A 14074-nucleotide genomic window follows, 5' to 3' on the forward strand; every position below is an offset into this window, starting at 1 on the left:
CTTTGCCGTCTAGTCAAGGCTGTAGTCATGTATGGATGTGAGAGTTGGACTATAAAGAAAGCTGAGTGCAGAAGAATTGATGCTTTTGAACTGTGGTGTTGGAGAAGACCTTTGTTTGGACTGCAAGGAGATCCAACCAGTCCATCCTATAGGAGATCTGTCCTGGTTGTTCATTGGAAGGACCGATGTTGAAGCTGAAATTCCAATATTTAGGCCACATGATGAGAAGAGCTGACTCATTGGAAAAGACCCTGATTCTGGGAAAGATCGAGGGCAGGAGGAGAAGGGGATGACAGAGGATGAGATGGTTGGATGGCATCACCGACTCAATGGACATGGGTTTGGGTGGATTCCGGGGGTTGGTGATGTACAGGGAGGCCTGGTGTGCTGGTTCATGGGGTCTCAAAGAGTCGGATATGACTAAGTGACTGAACTGAACTGAACATATAAATTATCTTTAACTTTTTATCTAATCTATTATGAATATCTCAGACACAATCAACAGAAAACGAAACACACAACTGCTTATACTGAAACATTTAAAATTTTATTTTTACCTAAAAATTAAAAAATAAAAATCTTCTAGATGAAATTAAGGCCTGTCAAATTTGAGTAAGAAAATCTGGAGTTGATCGAAACAATGGCCGTAAAGGAAAATCCACAGTGGGTGTATCAGTTAAAGCATTTTCAGTAGCAAGGAACAGAAAGTTCAACTGAACTGGCTAAAATGGGGCAGTGGAAGGGGATTTAATGGCTTGTATAATAGTAAAATCCATACCTAGTTCATTCAGATGTAATTTAATCAGGGCTTGCATTCAGTTTCCATGGAGGCCTATAGGTCCTGTCCTCCTGTATGTGGTGGCTTAGCCTTCTGCCAGGATTCTACCTCATGGCAACAAAATGGCTGCAGTGCTTCCCAGCTTCACATCTTCATATCATACCAGTCAATGGAAGAGAAGAGAACTGCTTTCCCCAAACACCCCACCAAAAGTCTTTTTCCAACTGACCTGAATTAAGTCACATCCTAACCCCTGCAATAACTGTTCACTAGAGTTGAGGTTTTGCTGATGACCCCTGACTTGAGCCATGGTCCTTTCTTAAGCCGGGGATGGATGGGGTTAGTTTTCCTCACATCTCCTGCACTGGCTGGTGGATATATGGTTCCCAGACAAAAGTTGGGGTACTCACCAGGAATTAGGAAATGGACGGGGGTAGGGGGACAATCACAATGTCACTGAACGTGGCAGATATTTTATTAAAATTTGATATAGATCTGATACAGATAAATAAACCAAGAAATGAGACAAAACTAAATTTTAAAATATAAATGAAAGATAATTGAGCCTTTAAAAAGTATTTATTTGCTTATTTGGCTGCACTGGGTCTCTGTTGCTGCGCAGGCTTCACTCCAGTCGCGGTGAGTGGGGGCTACTCGTCATTGCTGTCTCCAGGCTTCTCACTGCGGTAGCTTCTCTGGCAGCAGAGTACAGGCTCTTGGCGTGCGGACTTCAGGAGCTGTGGCGCATGAGCTTAGCTGCTCCACCGCACGTGGGAGCCTCCCAGACCAGGGACGGAACCCGTGTCCCCTGCACTGGCAGTCAGATAAAAGAATTGACTCTAGTGAAAAATATTTCAGTTGAATAAAGCACATTTTATTTTAAAATAAAATAAAAATGGATAAAAATGGAGATGTTGCAAATGAGTGTCATAGAAAGACACTCATTATCACTTGACACTTGATCATCTTGATCAAGAAATTGAATTGATTTGGTGGTGTTTGTTCCAGAAAACACATTCCTGATGAAAATTAACCAATGTTGGTATTATTTATTTGAATTGCTAGTATGAAAAACCTCCTTGGGGACAAAATGGCAGGGACAGAAATATTCTTTAGCCTCCTAGTGACGACTGCCTTTTTGAGGTGCTCATGAGCCATCTCATCAATATTCCATTTTAGTTCTGGGACTGGCAATAAATTCAATGGCTGTGATGTGTGGAAGTGAATTTGCTCACTCTTTTGAAAATTGTAATAAGTGTCTGTCTCCAGAGGTTTGTCATTTAGACAATGCCTCAAGGATAATTCAACTGGAAGTCTCCTGATACTCTGGAAAGTAATTTGTCTGGTTAGATTCTTGGAATTCATAGAGAAACACTGGGAGTGTCTTTACAATTTTCCCTTTCACCTCAGATAAACTTCTCCTCTGGGCCTTTCTGTTCTAAGAACATTCCCTGTGACACAGAAAACAGAAGCAAAATACAAATTAAGTTCCTCTTTCTCTCTGTCACCCACCAACATGACAACATTGACCACAAATATCGTATCCCTTTTTTGCTTCGAATATGACTTTATGAAGCACTTTACAGGCCTCAATTCACGAGAGGCTTTCACTTTCTCAAAAGCACGTTAGGCAGTTGTTCCACCTTCTTGTGCTCATCATTGTTCCTGCTCTGCTCTGTCCATCTTAGGCTTACTTTCTCTCACAATCAAATAACCAAAGATATATATAACTGTGTGATCTCTAAGTCCCTTCTCCTTTTTCACTGATTTGAGATTTCACAGGTAAAAGGAGATGTTCTTAAGAAGATACCAAATTCTTGAGCATCTTTCTCAAGTTTCAAGCCATGGAAATGGAAAAACAATTCTTTTAATTGTTAAAATCTGGGGAACACATTTAACAGTGTCCTAGCATTTCTCTATCACAAACTTTAAGAAGACACAGTTGCTCTTTCCCAAGGTTCCTGTCACTTCCACTCTGCCAACCAATTCCTCCTTTTGGCCAAATTTAGGTTCAGAGTGGCAGTTCCCCTTATTACTTCCTCTGCTCTTTGGAAGATGAAATTGTCAGCAAGCAATAATATCAGCTAAGGTCTACTGAGCTCTTGATGTGTGCAAGACACCTTTCCTAGGAGGAAACTGAGGCCCAGAGAAACTAAATACCTTGCTCAGGTTCATCCACCTGACAGGTGCCAGAGTCTGACTCCAGAGCCCACGTTCTGTCCCAGGTTAAAAGTGCATATTGCCCTGGTCTGGTTTGAGCTGTGTGGACTTCCAGCCAGCCCAAGCAAGAGCTCCTGTCAGCATCTCCCCGCCTCCACGCCGCTTTTGTGACGTGGAGAGGCTTTGCTCCATTTCCTGCATCTGTTGTGGGAGCTGTGGTAATTCCCACCGCAACATCCTTTCTGGATCTCTCCCCTCCTTCCACCCTCAGCTTTCGCTCCTTGTGACCTACAACCCAATACCCTCTTGGTTGTTGAGTTTTCCTTAGTAAAGCCCTTACCAGGGTTACCGAACAGGGTTCCTTGGTTTCCTCCCAGGATGTCCTCATCCTCTCCACTCACAAGTCACTCAGAGAGGCTTTTCTCCTTTTTTCCCTCTGCCTGTGGACCATTTTGCACTCATTACAGACTTTGCTGCCAGAAGGATAATGGTGGCATGTCCCTGGGGGCCATCTGCAGTTGGTGATGGGTTTCTAAGAGGAAAGGTTATCTCCTGTGGATCCTCCTTTTAACCCCTGGACAGAGAAATGGCCACCTATTCCAGTACTCTTGCCTGGAAAAGTCCCTGGACAGAGGAGCCTGGTGGTCCATGAGGTCGCAGAGTCAGACGAAACTGAGCACATACACGCACATGCTTCTTTAAACATTTCTGCTCTTTTTATTTTTTCTAAATTTAGGTCACCTTTGAGAATGCCTCACCTTTGGGGTTTTTAAAGTCATCTTGTTCCAGTTAAACTGCTGCCCAAGCCTGCTTTCCTTTCCATAGCCATTGAAAGTATATCTGACTTTAACCTCAAGTAAAAACCTAATAATCATAATAAAAACAACTAACACTTATTCAGTCCTTAAAATACATCAGGCTTTGTTCTGAGGGCTTACAGTATTAACTTATTTAGCTTTCTCAGAACAGTTCTATTAAGTAGCTACCATTATAATCAACAAATGAGGAAACAGAGGCGCAAAGAAGCCATGCAACTACAGTGTGGCTCATTTCTACTGAAACCTAACATGGAACAAAGCCTATATGGATCTGTTTCTTTCACAAACTTCTGTTAATTATGTTCAGCCAATCTGTATGATTGAAGGGATCCTAAGATGAAAAAAGTATCATTTCATTGAAATGGCCTTAAATTCAGTGTTACCAAATTTAACCTATAAACCACTATAGAGAGTGTGTTAGAGAGTATTATTTTTCTGTTAACAATTCCAGTTATAATATTTGTTATTAAACTTATATAGAATTGTAGTTTCAGGATAGCTTAAGTAGTAGTTATAATCCAAACTATAAACATTTCTATCACATAATCATAAACTACCTCCCTCAATTCTTATTGTTAAAATTTGGTTTCACATTATTTCACCTACAAAAATGTATTGGTTATTAATTTCTTCACTAATATTTTTTGCATGTTTCAAATATTTCAGTTTTTCCTGTATTATTATCAAGTTTGGGGCCTACATTTTACTCCTATTCTCTTATGTGTTTCCAGGTCTAACTTATCCTAAAGTATACCCACCAAAAAACATGATCTCAGAATAAAAGACACTACTGTCTCTGAAAATAATTCTATCCCTCTGTTCCTTGAGCGGGGCTTCCTGGGTAGCTCAGCTGGTAAAGAATCCATCTGCAATGCAGGAGACCGTGGTTAAATTCCTGGGTTGGGAAGATCCCCTGGAAGAGGGCATGGCTACCCACTCCAGTATTCTTGCCTAGAGCATTCCCATGGACAGAGGAGACTAGCAGACTACAGTCCATGGGGTCGCAAAGAATTAGACATGACTGAGCAACTCAGCACAGCACTTGAGTGACATCCTTCTAGGATGCTGGGTTGTAATTTTTTACTTGTGCCAACTGAATTGCAGTCCTGGTTTCCCTGGGAATTCAGCAGCTTTGCTCACAGCTACAGGTAATGTCTTACTCTAACAAGACTTGTTGCTGTCACTGCTTTATGCTAATTCCAGAAAAAAGCCTATTTTACTTTTCCAAATCCCAATATCTCCTTGTTGGTTGTTAGTCACTCAGTTGTGTCTGGCTCTTTGCAAACCCATGAACTATAGCCACCAGGCTCCTCTGTTCATGGAATTTTCCAGGAAAGAATACTGTAGTGGATTGCCATTCCCTTCTCCAGGGTATCTTCCCAACTCAGTGATCGAACCCAGGTGTCCCACATTGCAGGTGGATTCTTTACCAGCTGAGCCACAAGGGAAGCCCAAGAAACTGGAGTGGGTAGCCTATCCCTTCTCCAGTGGATCTTCTTGATCCAGGAATCAAACCGGGGTCTCCTGCATTGCAGGCATATTTGTTACTAACTGAGCTATCACTGAAGCCCCAATGTCTCCTTTATGCCCATCACCTTTTTCAACTCTAAGAGTTTTTCTGTATTTTCTTTTCCCATTTGGAAAATGAGTTAGAGTTCCTGACTGCAGACAATAAAAACTGATTCTGGAGGAGGAACGAAGTTCTTGGAATGACTGAAGTGGATGCGAATGTGAAGGCTGGCCATCCAGAAGAGCAAATGGTCAGCACCAGAGAGAGGTGGACAGCTGTAACCACAGCCACGGTCATGCCACGGGGACAACCTGGTTGGAAGGCTGCATCACTGCAGCTGCAGAACCCTGTCCCTGGCGCTGTGGCCACTAACTGCTCCAGATACCATGAGCTGCAGCTGCCACCCTGGAAGAGTCAGCTTCTTTACATCACTTGCTCCAGACCCATGGTTCTTGGGGCAGATTCAGATGGTTGAGGCTGGACTGTGCAGTTGTGTTCTAATTTCCAAGGGATATGGGTCTGTTTCCTACCAAGACTGTGCAAGAAAAGGTTCCCCTAAATAGAAAGGAGTTTGGATACTAAACACTCCTCAAAAATAGCCCAGCAAATATTGACTATTACAGAACCAAGTTCTAGGTGTAGAATCTTCTTTTTCCCAAATAGAAGCAGGGAATTATTTCTGCTCTCAAAAGGATGAGGGCCCCTTTCTCTTTCACAAAGAATACCAGCTGGCCAAAGTGTTCTGAAATATACAATTAATTTAATTTACATATTTAAGTTATATAAACATATATGTATTTGCATACTTATATTTGTCTTTACATTATACTTACAGTGTAATAATTAACACACAATAATAATATCATTAATATATATTCATGATCTTCTTGTGGGATCCTAGTCCCCTGACCAGGAATTAAACCTGTGCCTCAGCATTAGAAGCACAGAGTCCTGATCACTGGGCCTCCAGGGAATTCCCAAATAATTGTATTTTAAGTCAGAAATCTATAACTTCAAGATCTTTAAAACATTTAAACAGGTGTTAGGGCTTCCTTCAGAGAAGGCAATGGCACCCCACTCCAGTACTCTTGCCTGGAAAATCCCATGGACGGAGGAGCCCGGTGGGCTGCAGTCCATGGCTTCGCTGGGAGTTGGACACGATTCAGTGACTTCACTTTCAGTTTTCACTTTCATGCATTGGAGAAGGAAATGGCAACCCACTCCAGTGTTCTTGCCTGGAGAATCCCAGGGTCAGGGAGCCTGGTGGGCTGCCGTCTACGGGGTCGCACGGAGTCGGGCGCGACTGAAGCAACTCAGCAGCAGCAGCAGCAGGGCTTCCTTGGTGACTCAGTGGTAAAGAATCAGCCTTCCAGTGTAGGTTTGATCCCTGGTCAGGAAGACCCCATATGTTGTGAAGCAATAAGTCCATGCACCACAACCACTCAGCCTGTGCTCTAGAGCCTGGGAACCATAACTACTCAGCCTGAGAATCTTAGAGCCTGTGACTGCAACAAGAGAGGCCACTGCAACAAGCAGCCAGAAGAGTAGCTCCTGCTTGTCACAACTAGAAAAAGCCCATGCAGCATCGAAGACCCATTACAGACAAAGATAAATAAAATTTATAAAATAAATAAAATAAACAGGTGGTAAGGCTATGGTTTTTCCAGTGGTCATGTATGGATGTGAGAGTTGGACTGTGAGGAAACCTGAGTGCCGAAGAATTGATGCTTTTGAACTGTGGTGTTGGAGAAGACTCTTGAGAGTCCCTTGGACTGCAAGGAGATCCAACCAGTCCATTCAGAAGGAGATCAGCCCTGGGATTTCTTTGGAAGGAATGATGCTAAAGCTGAAACTCCAGTACTTTGGCCACCTCATGTGAAGAGTTAACTCATTGGAAAAGACCCTGATGCTGGGAGGGATTGGGGGCAGGAGGAGAAGGGGACGACAGAGGATAAGATGGCTGGATGGCATCACGGACTCGATGGACGTGAGTCTGAGTGAACTCCAGGAGATGGTGATGGCCTCAGGGAGACCTGGCGTGCTGTGATGCATGGGGTCGCAAAGAGTCAGACACGACTGAGCGAATGAACTGAACTGAACTGAAAGGGAGAGTTCAATAATATTGTAATCTTTTTACTTCGAAAAGCTAAATATGGATCATATTTATATAAATATGAAACACTCAAAAGCTACAAAGGGAAGCTCTGCTCAAATTCAAGAGAGTATGGTTAAAAGTTTATGTCACTCTCTCACTTAGTATAATCTTTTCAAGACATAAGATGTTGATATTTGCTCTTATATCCCATCTGCTTTAGAGTGCAGTAGTCAAGAAACATGGTGTTTTACATAAATGTATTTTCCAGATAACTGGAAAGTATCGATTTAAGCATTAATTTTTAAAATTCTGATTTTTTGTATAAAACATTTAATTTATTCATCTTTTTGATGCATTACCAGTGTATTACAACTGAGGCATTAATCTTGTGGCTTCATCAACATTAACTAGTATGTTTTCATGACACTGTTGAGAAATCAGCTGTTTCTGCAGAGGTTCAAGGGAAAGGCCTTCTGAGAAGTTTGCAAGTTCCTTTTGTATGTTTACAAAAGATATATTCACTCTGTTAACTTTTTCATCATTTACAATGTTTATCTTCTTAAAGTTAGTGGTAACTGGTTTTGCTTTATTTTTAACCTTTAAGGTTTCTGGCTGGCTATATGGAATACATTCCTGGACTTCTGCCCTCCTAGTTTTTTCTTGGCCATTGTCAGGCCTCCGATACCCTCCTGTAGCTTCTCAAGTTCCAGGTGATGCCATCTGTACACACAAGATCCAGGCTAGTTTTTTTTTCCCCACTGTGCAGCTTGCAGGATCTTAGTTCCCTAACCAGAGACTAAACCTGGGCCATGGCAGTGAAAACACTGAATCCTGACTATGGGACTACCAGGGAATTTCCTAAAAAATTCTTAAGTCATATGAGATTCTTATACAAGAAATGGAGACTATAGATTCTGTTTTTTTCTAGTTTTATTTATTTTATATAAAAGATCGGTTGAGCTATGACTCATATTTTTGTTGCTTAGTCACTACGTCATGTCTGACTCTTTTGTGACCCCATTGACTGTAGCCTGCCAGCCTCTTCTCTCCATGGGGTTTCCCACTCAAGAATACTGGATTGGGTTGCCATTTCCTTCTCCAGGGGATCTTTCTGACCCAGGGATCGAACCTGTGTCTGCTGCATTGGCAAGCAGACTCTTTACCAATGAGCCACTGGGGATGCCCAGCATCACTCATATACTAAACACATATTAAATATATGATTCAATGTCTTTTTAAAAGCATATTAACAGAGTTGTGCAACCATTACCACAAACCATTTCAGGACACTGTCATCATTTCAAAAGGAAACTCCATACCCATTAGCAGTCTCTCCTCAACTTTCCCCAAATCCCCAGACTTAGGTAATCTTTCTGTTTCTATAGATTCTGGTCATTTCACATAAAAAGAATCATAATATGTGGTCTTTCACGAGTGACTTCTTTCACTTTGTATAAAGTTTTCAAGGTTCATTCATGTTGTAGCATGAATTAGTACTTCACTCTTTTTTATGGCTGAGTAGTATTGCATTGGAGAAGGCAATGGCACCCCACTCCAGTACTCTTGCCTGGAAAATCCCATGGACGGAGGAGCCTGGTGGGCTGCAGTCCTTGGGGTCGTGAAGAGTCAGACACGACTAAGCGACTTTACTTTCACTTTTCACTTTCATGCACTGGAGAAGGAAATGGCAACCCACTCCAGTGTTCTTGCCTGGAGAATCCCAGGGACGGGGGAGCCTGGTGGGCTGCCGTCTCTGGGGTCGCACAGAGTCAGACACGACTGAAGCAACTTAGCAGGAGCAGCAGCAGCAGCAGCAGCATTGCATTGGGGCCTTCCCAGGTGGCTCTAGTGGTAAAGAATCTGCCTGCTAATGGAGTTAGCATAACTCCAGTGCAGGTGACACAAGAGACTTGTGTTTGATTCCTGGGTTGGGAAAGTCCTGTGGAGCAGGAAATGGCACCCCACTCCAGTATTCTTGCTTGGCATTTCCATGGGCAGAGGAGTCTGACCGGCTAGAGTCCATGGAATCACAAAGAATCAGATGTGACTGAGTGAACACAGAACAAAGCATTTCATTGTGTGGATATATTGTATTTTGTTTATTTGTTTATCCCTCAGTGGATATTTGGGTCGTTCCCACTTATTGGCTATCATGAACAATGCTGTGATGAATATTTGTATGAAGGTTTTATTGTGGACATATGTTTGCATTCTGGGGGAGTCCCTAGGCATGAAATAGCTGATTTCCCTGATAGCTCAGTTGGTAAAGAATCTGCCTGCAATGTGGGAGACCTGGGTTCGATCCCTGGGTTGGGAAGATCCCCTGGAGAAGGGAAAGGCTACCTACTCCAGCATTCTGGCCTAGAGAATTCCATTGACTGTATAGCCCATGGGGTTGCAAAGAGTTGGACACGACTGAGCAACTTTTACTTACTTACTTATGCTAACTCCATAAGGAGCTGTCAAACTGTTTTCCAAAGTTTCTGCATCAGTTTGCATTCCCATCAGTGGTGTGTAAGGGCCCTGATTTCTCTCCATCTTTGCCAGTTCTTGTTATTTGTCTTTTTTCATTTTATACATCTTTGTGGGTGTGAAGTGGTATCTGATTGTGGTTATGAGTTACATTTCCCTGATGACAAATGATGTTGAGTGTCTTCTCGTGCTTATCACACATTTCTTTATCTTCTGGAGAAACGTATGTTCATATCCTTTGCCCATTTTATAATTGGATTTTTGTCTTTCAATTACTGAGCTGGAAGATCCCCTGGAGAAGGAAATGGCAACCCACTCCAGTACTCTTGCCTGGAAAATTCCATGGACAGAGGAGCCTCGTAGGCTATAGTCCATGGGGTTGCAAAGAGTCAGACATGAATGAACGACTTCGCTTCACTTCAAGAATTCTTTATATGTTACTCTGTTCTTGATAACTTAGAGCCTTCTTATGGGCATCAACAACTGAGGTTCACTGTGTTACAGAGGAGCTTTCACGGGTTTATAGACCCGCGCGAGTTGTTTGATCTATATTAAAAGGCAAGGCGAGGGCTTCCCTAGTGGCTCAGTGGTAAAGAATCCGCCTGCCAATGCAGGAGACACAAGTTCAATTCCTGGTCTTGGAATATCCCACATGCCATGGGGCAGCTAAGCCTGTTGTATTGATCCTGTGATCTAGAGCCTGAGAGCCATGACTACCGAGTGCACTCACTGCAACCACTGAAGCCTACAGGCCCTAGAGCCCGTGATCCACAAGAGAAGCCCTCACCCCACAACTAGAGGGTAGCCCCCATTCACTGCAACTAGAGAAATGAAGCAATGAAGACCCAGCACAGGCAAAAATAAATAAATAAATATTTTTGAAAAGGCAGGGTGCTGCTATCAGAGAGAACTAATAGGCACTTAGAAGAGCATGTCCTTATATATTCATGTATATCTTTTTTTCTTACTCTGTTTGCTATCACCTCTGTTCGCAGAGCTGTAAATTTTTATGATTGACTACTCTAGGCAGAGGCCCAGAGTACTCAGCTTCTCCCATGAATGAGGTGGGAGACAGCTTTCTGCTGTTTGGGTAATTCTGTTACCTGGGAATCTGACTTCCAGAGGAATCAGAGGCATTTTACATAAGTAGAGATAGTACACTGGATAGGGGAGGATTAACTGGGACAGGTTTTGAGGAGGTGATCGTTAGTGAAATGGAGAAGGAAATGGCAACCCACTCCAGCATTCTTGCTCCCCAATAAGGTAGTGATGATAACCTGGCAGAGGAGAGAAGAGTCCTGTAGGAGGGAATTTGCAAGATTTGTGTGGAAATTGCCTCACTGGTGCGACTGACATTGGTAACTATGGCAAGAAACAATGGAGAGGAAGAGACTCCTTCAGAGTGGTGAAGGCTCTATACCCAACTCCAGAACTCACTGCCAGTCTGATAACAGTTGATCAGATAGGTCAGGCTTCCTCTGGTTTGATGGGTTGAGGAAAAAAAAAAAAAAGATCACTCCACCCTGTTTCCATCTTACCAGCCTCCCTGCGCTCCCCCACCCAACTCTGTCGACCCTGCCCTGCCCCCTGCTTGTGGCTAAACTGCCCAACTGCCAATTAAAACCCACATTTCCCAGCATGCCTTGCACCACCCAGAACCCCAGTCCCCACCATTCATTCTGCTCCCCTGCTGAAAGCAGCTCTAGCAAATAACCTGTCAGATTTGGGGCCTCTTGCTCTCACTCTCGGAGGGCCTCGCCCCACTGCCTGCCTTGACTGTGGCTAAATCTGCTACCACTTGACAGCAAACCACACTTGACACCAGCACAGGAAGGAGAACGGGGCCCGCTGCCCTCGGTCTCTATCAAATCAACAAGCTAGTTCTGCTTCTCCCACAGCCGCTGCTTCTGAGCCCTCCACCCTTCTTCCCTCCCTCCCAGAGTCTCAGGAGACCCAGGGGGCTCCTTTGTGGTCTTTATCGCTGACATGTAGAGCTTTCGGGGTAGGTGGATGAGAAATGTATTGAGGGGACCTGCACTCTGTGACAGCTTGCACCTTGCCTCAGTGCCAAGGCCTCTCTGATGTCAGTCACCCAGGCCTCCTTTTCCCCCAGGCACTCCTCTACAGGATCCTCAGGACCCTCCTTCTACCTCCAGGCCTGCAGCCCTCCCTGATCCAGGAAACCTACCACCACCTTTTTGCTTCTTTTGCCTCCAGAACCTCGCCTTATGGCTATGACTTTCATCCTGCTGCCATTCTAGAATGTCACAGCTGTTGGAAAACATGGCCATGCTGTGGGACCAGCCAGCTTCAATTCTGATACAGGTGCACAATTCTGAAATCCAAAAAGCTCTGAAAATTAGAGGCTTTTAGGTGAATTTAAGACAAACTCATTTGGTTGCAAAACCTGGCCTGAACCGAAAAAAGCTTATTTTGTTCACTTTATCTTTTGTCCACTTAATGCAGAGTACATCATGAGAAACACTGGGCTGGAAGAAACACAAGCTGGAATCAAGATTGCTGAGAGAAACGTCAATAACCTCAGATATGCAGATGACACCACCCTTATGGCAGAAAGTGAAGAGGAACTCAAAAGCCTCTTGATGAAAGTGAAAGAGGAGAGTGAAAAAGTTGGCTTAAAGCTCAACATTCAGAAAACTAAGATCATGGCATCCGGTCCCATCACTTCATGGGAAATAGATGGGGAAACAGTGGAAACAGTGTCAGACTTTATTTTCCTGGGCTCCAAAATCACTGCAGATGGTGACTGCAGCCATGAAATTAAAAGACGCTTGCTCCTTGGAAGGAAAGTTATGACCAAACTAGATAGCATATTCAAAAGCAGAGACATTACTTTGCCTACAAAGGTCGGTCTAGCCAAGGCTATGGTTTTTCCAATGGTCATGTATGGATATGAGAGTTGTACTGTGAGGAAAGCTGAGCGCTGAAGAATTGATGCTTCTGAACTGTGGTGTTTGATAAAACTCTTGAGAGTCCCTTAGACTGCAAGGAGATCCAACCAGTCCATTATAAAGGAGATCAGTCCTGGGTGTTCTTTGGAAGGAATGATGCTAAAGCTGAAACTCCAGTACTTTGGACACCTCATGCGAAGAGTTGACTCATTGGAAAAGACTCTGATGCTGGGATGGATTGGGGGCAGGAGGAGAAGGGGACGACAGAGGATGAGATGGCTAGATGGCATCACTGACTCGATGGACATGAGTTTGAGTGAACTCCGGGTGTTGGTGATGGACAGGGAGGCCTGGCGTGCTGCGATTCATGGGGTTGCAAAGAGTTGGACACGACTGAGTGACTGAACTGAACTGAACTGTGAATACTTACTTAGGTTTGTGGCCAAAATGTTAGTGTTGATTTGAGGATGTAGTTCTAGATCCCATTGGTGGAATTATGCAATATATGGTATATATACCATGTAACCATGAAAAACTGGGATTTTTAAAACACCTTTGGTCCCCAAATTTTATGTACTGTAATGCCATACAAAACAGAACTGGATAATTAACTGAATAGAATTGAATAATCCAAGTGACAATAATATACAGCCAATCAAAATCATGTCCATGAAAATTTAGGGACACAGGAAAGCAATTCCAATGTATTGTTATAGATTATGTATGTAAACTTACAAAAGAGCATGTGGAATGTGATTTCCACTTAAAAAAAAATATTTATTTATTTTTGGCTGTGCTGGATTTTTGCTGCTGCTCAGGCTTTTGTCTAGTTGCAGCAAATGAGAGCTTCTCATTGTGGTGGCTTCTCTTGTTGCAGAGCACAGCCTCTAGGCACACAGGTTTCAGTAGTTGTGATTCCTGGGCTCTAGAGCACAGGATCAATAGTTGTGGCCAAGATGCTTATGTTGCTCCATGGCATGTGGGATCTTCCTGGATTAGGGATCCAACTCGTGTCTCCTGCCTTGGCAGGAGGATTCTTTACCACTGAGGCACCAGGGAAGCCCTCAACATTGTTTTTTTTAAAAGCATATAGCACATTCATGAAAAAATGCTTGACCTGCAATACATCATGTTAACAGTGAGCTGTCTCTGTGGTTGATTTTCTTTTTAGCCTTTTCAGCATCTATGTAATACTTTTATAATCAGAAATTTAAAACAAACCAAAACCGTAGCTGTTACTAAAAACAAGTTGGTACTGACATTTTCTACTGTGCGATCAATCTGAGCTCAATTTTCTTTTTGGTAAATTGAGACCATTAGTACCTACTT

At 43.2% G+C, this 14074-nt stretch overlaps 1 pseudogene; it reads right to left on the reverse strand.

Moving 5' to 3' along the window:
* Positions 1-7727: 7727 nt before the first annotated feature.
* On the reverse strand, positions 7728-8029 carry LOC138091690 (ribosomal biogenesis factor-like; annotated as a pseudogene).
* Positions 8030-14074: the final 6045 nt, after the last annotated feature.

Source organism: Capricornis sumatraensis, chromosome 1 (genome assembly GCF_032405125.1).
Source record: "Capricornis sumatraensis isolate serow.1 chromosome 1, serow.2, whole genome shotgun sequence".
NCBI classification, from domain to species: domain Eukaryota; kingdom Metazoa; phylum Chordata; class Mammalia; order Artiodactyla; family Bovidae; genus Capricornis; species Capricornis sumatraensis.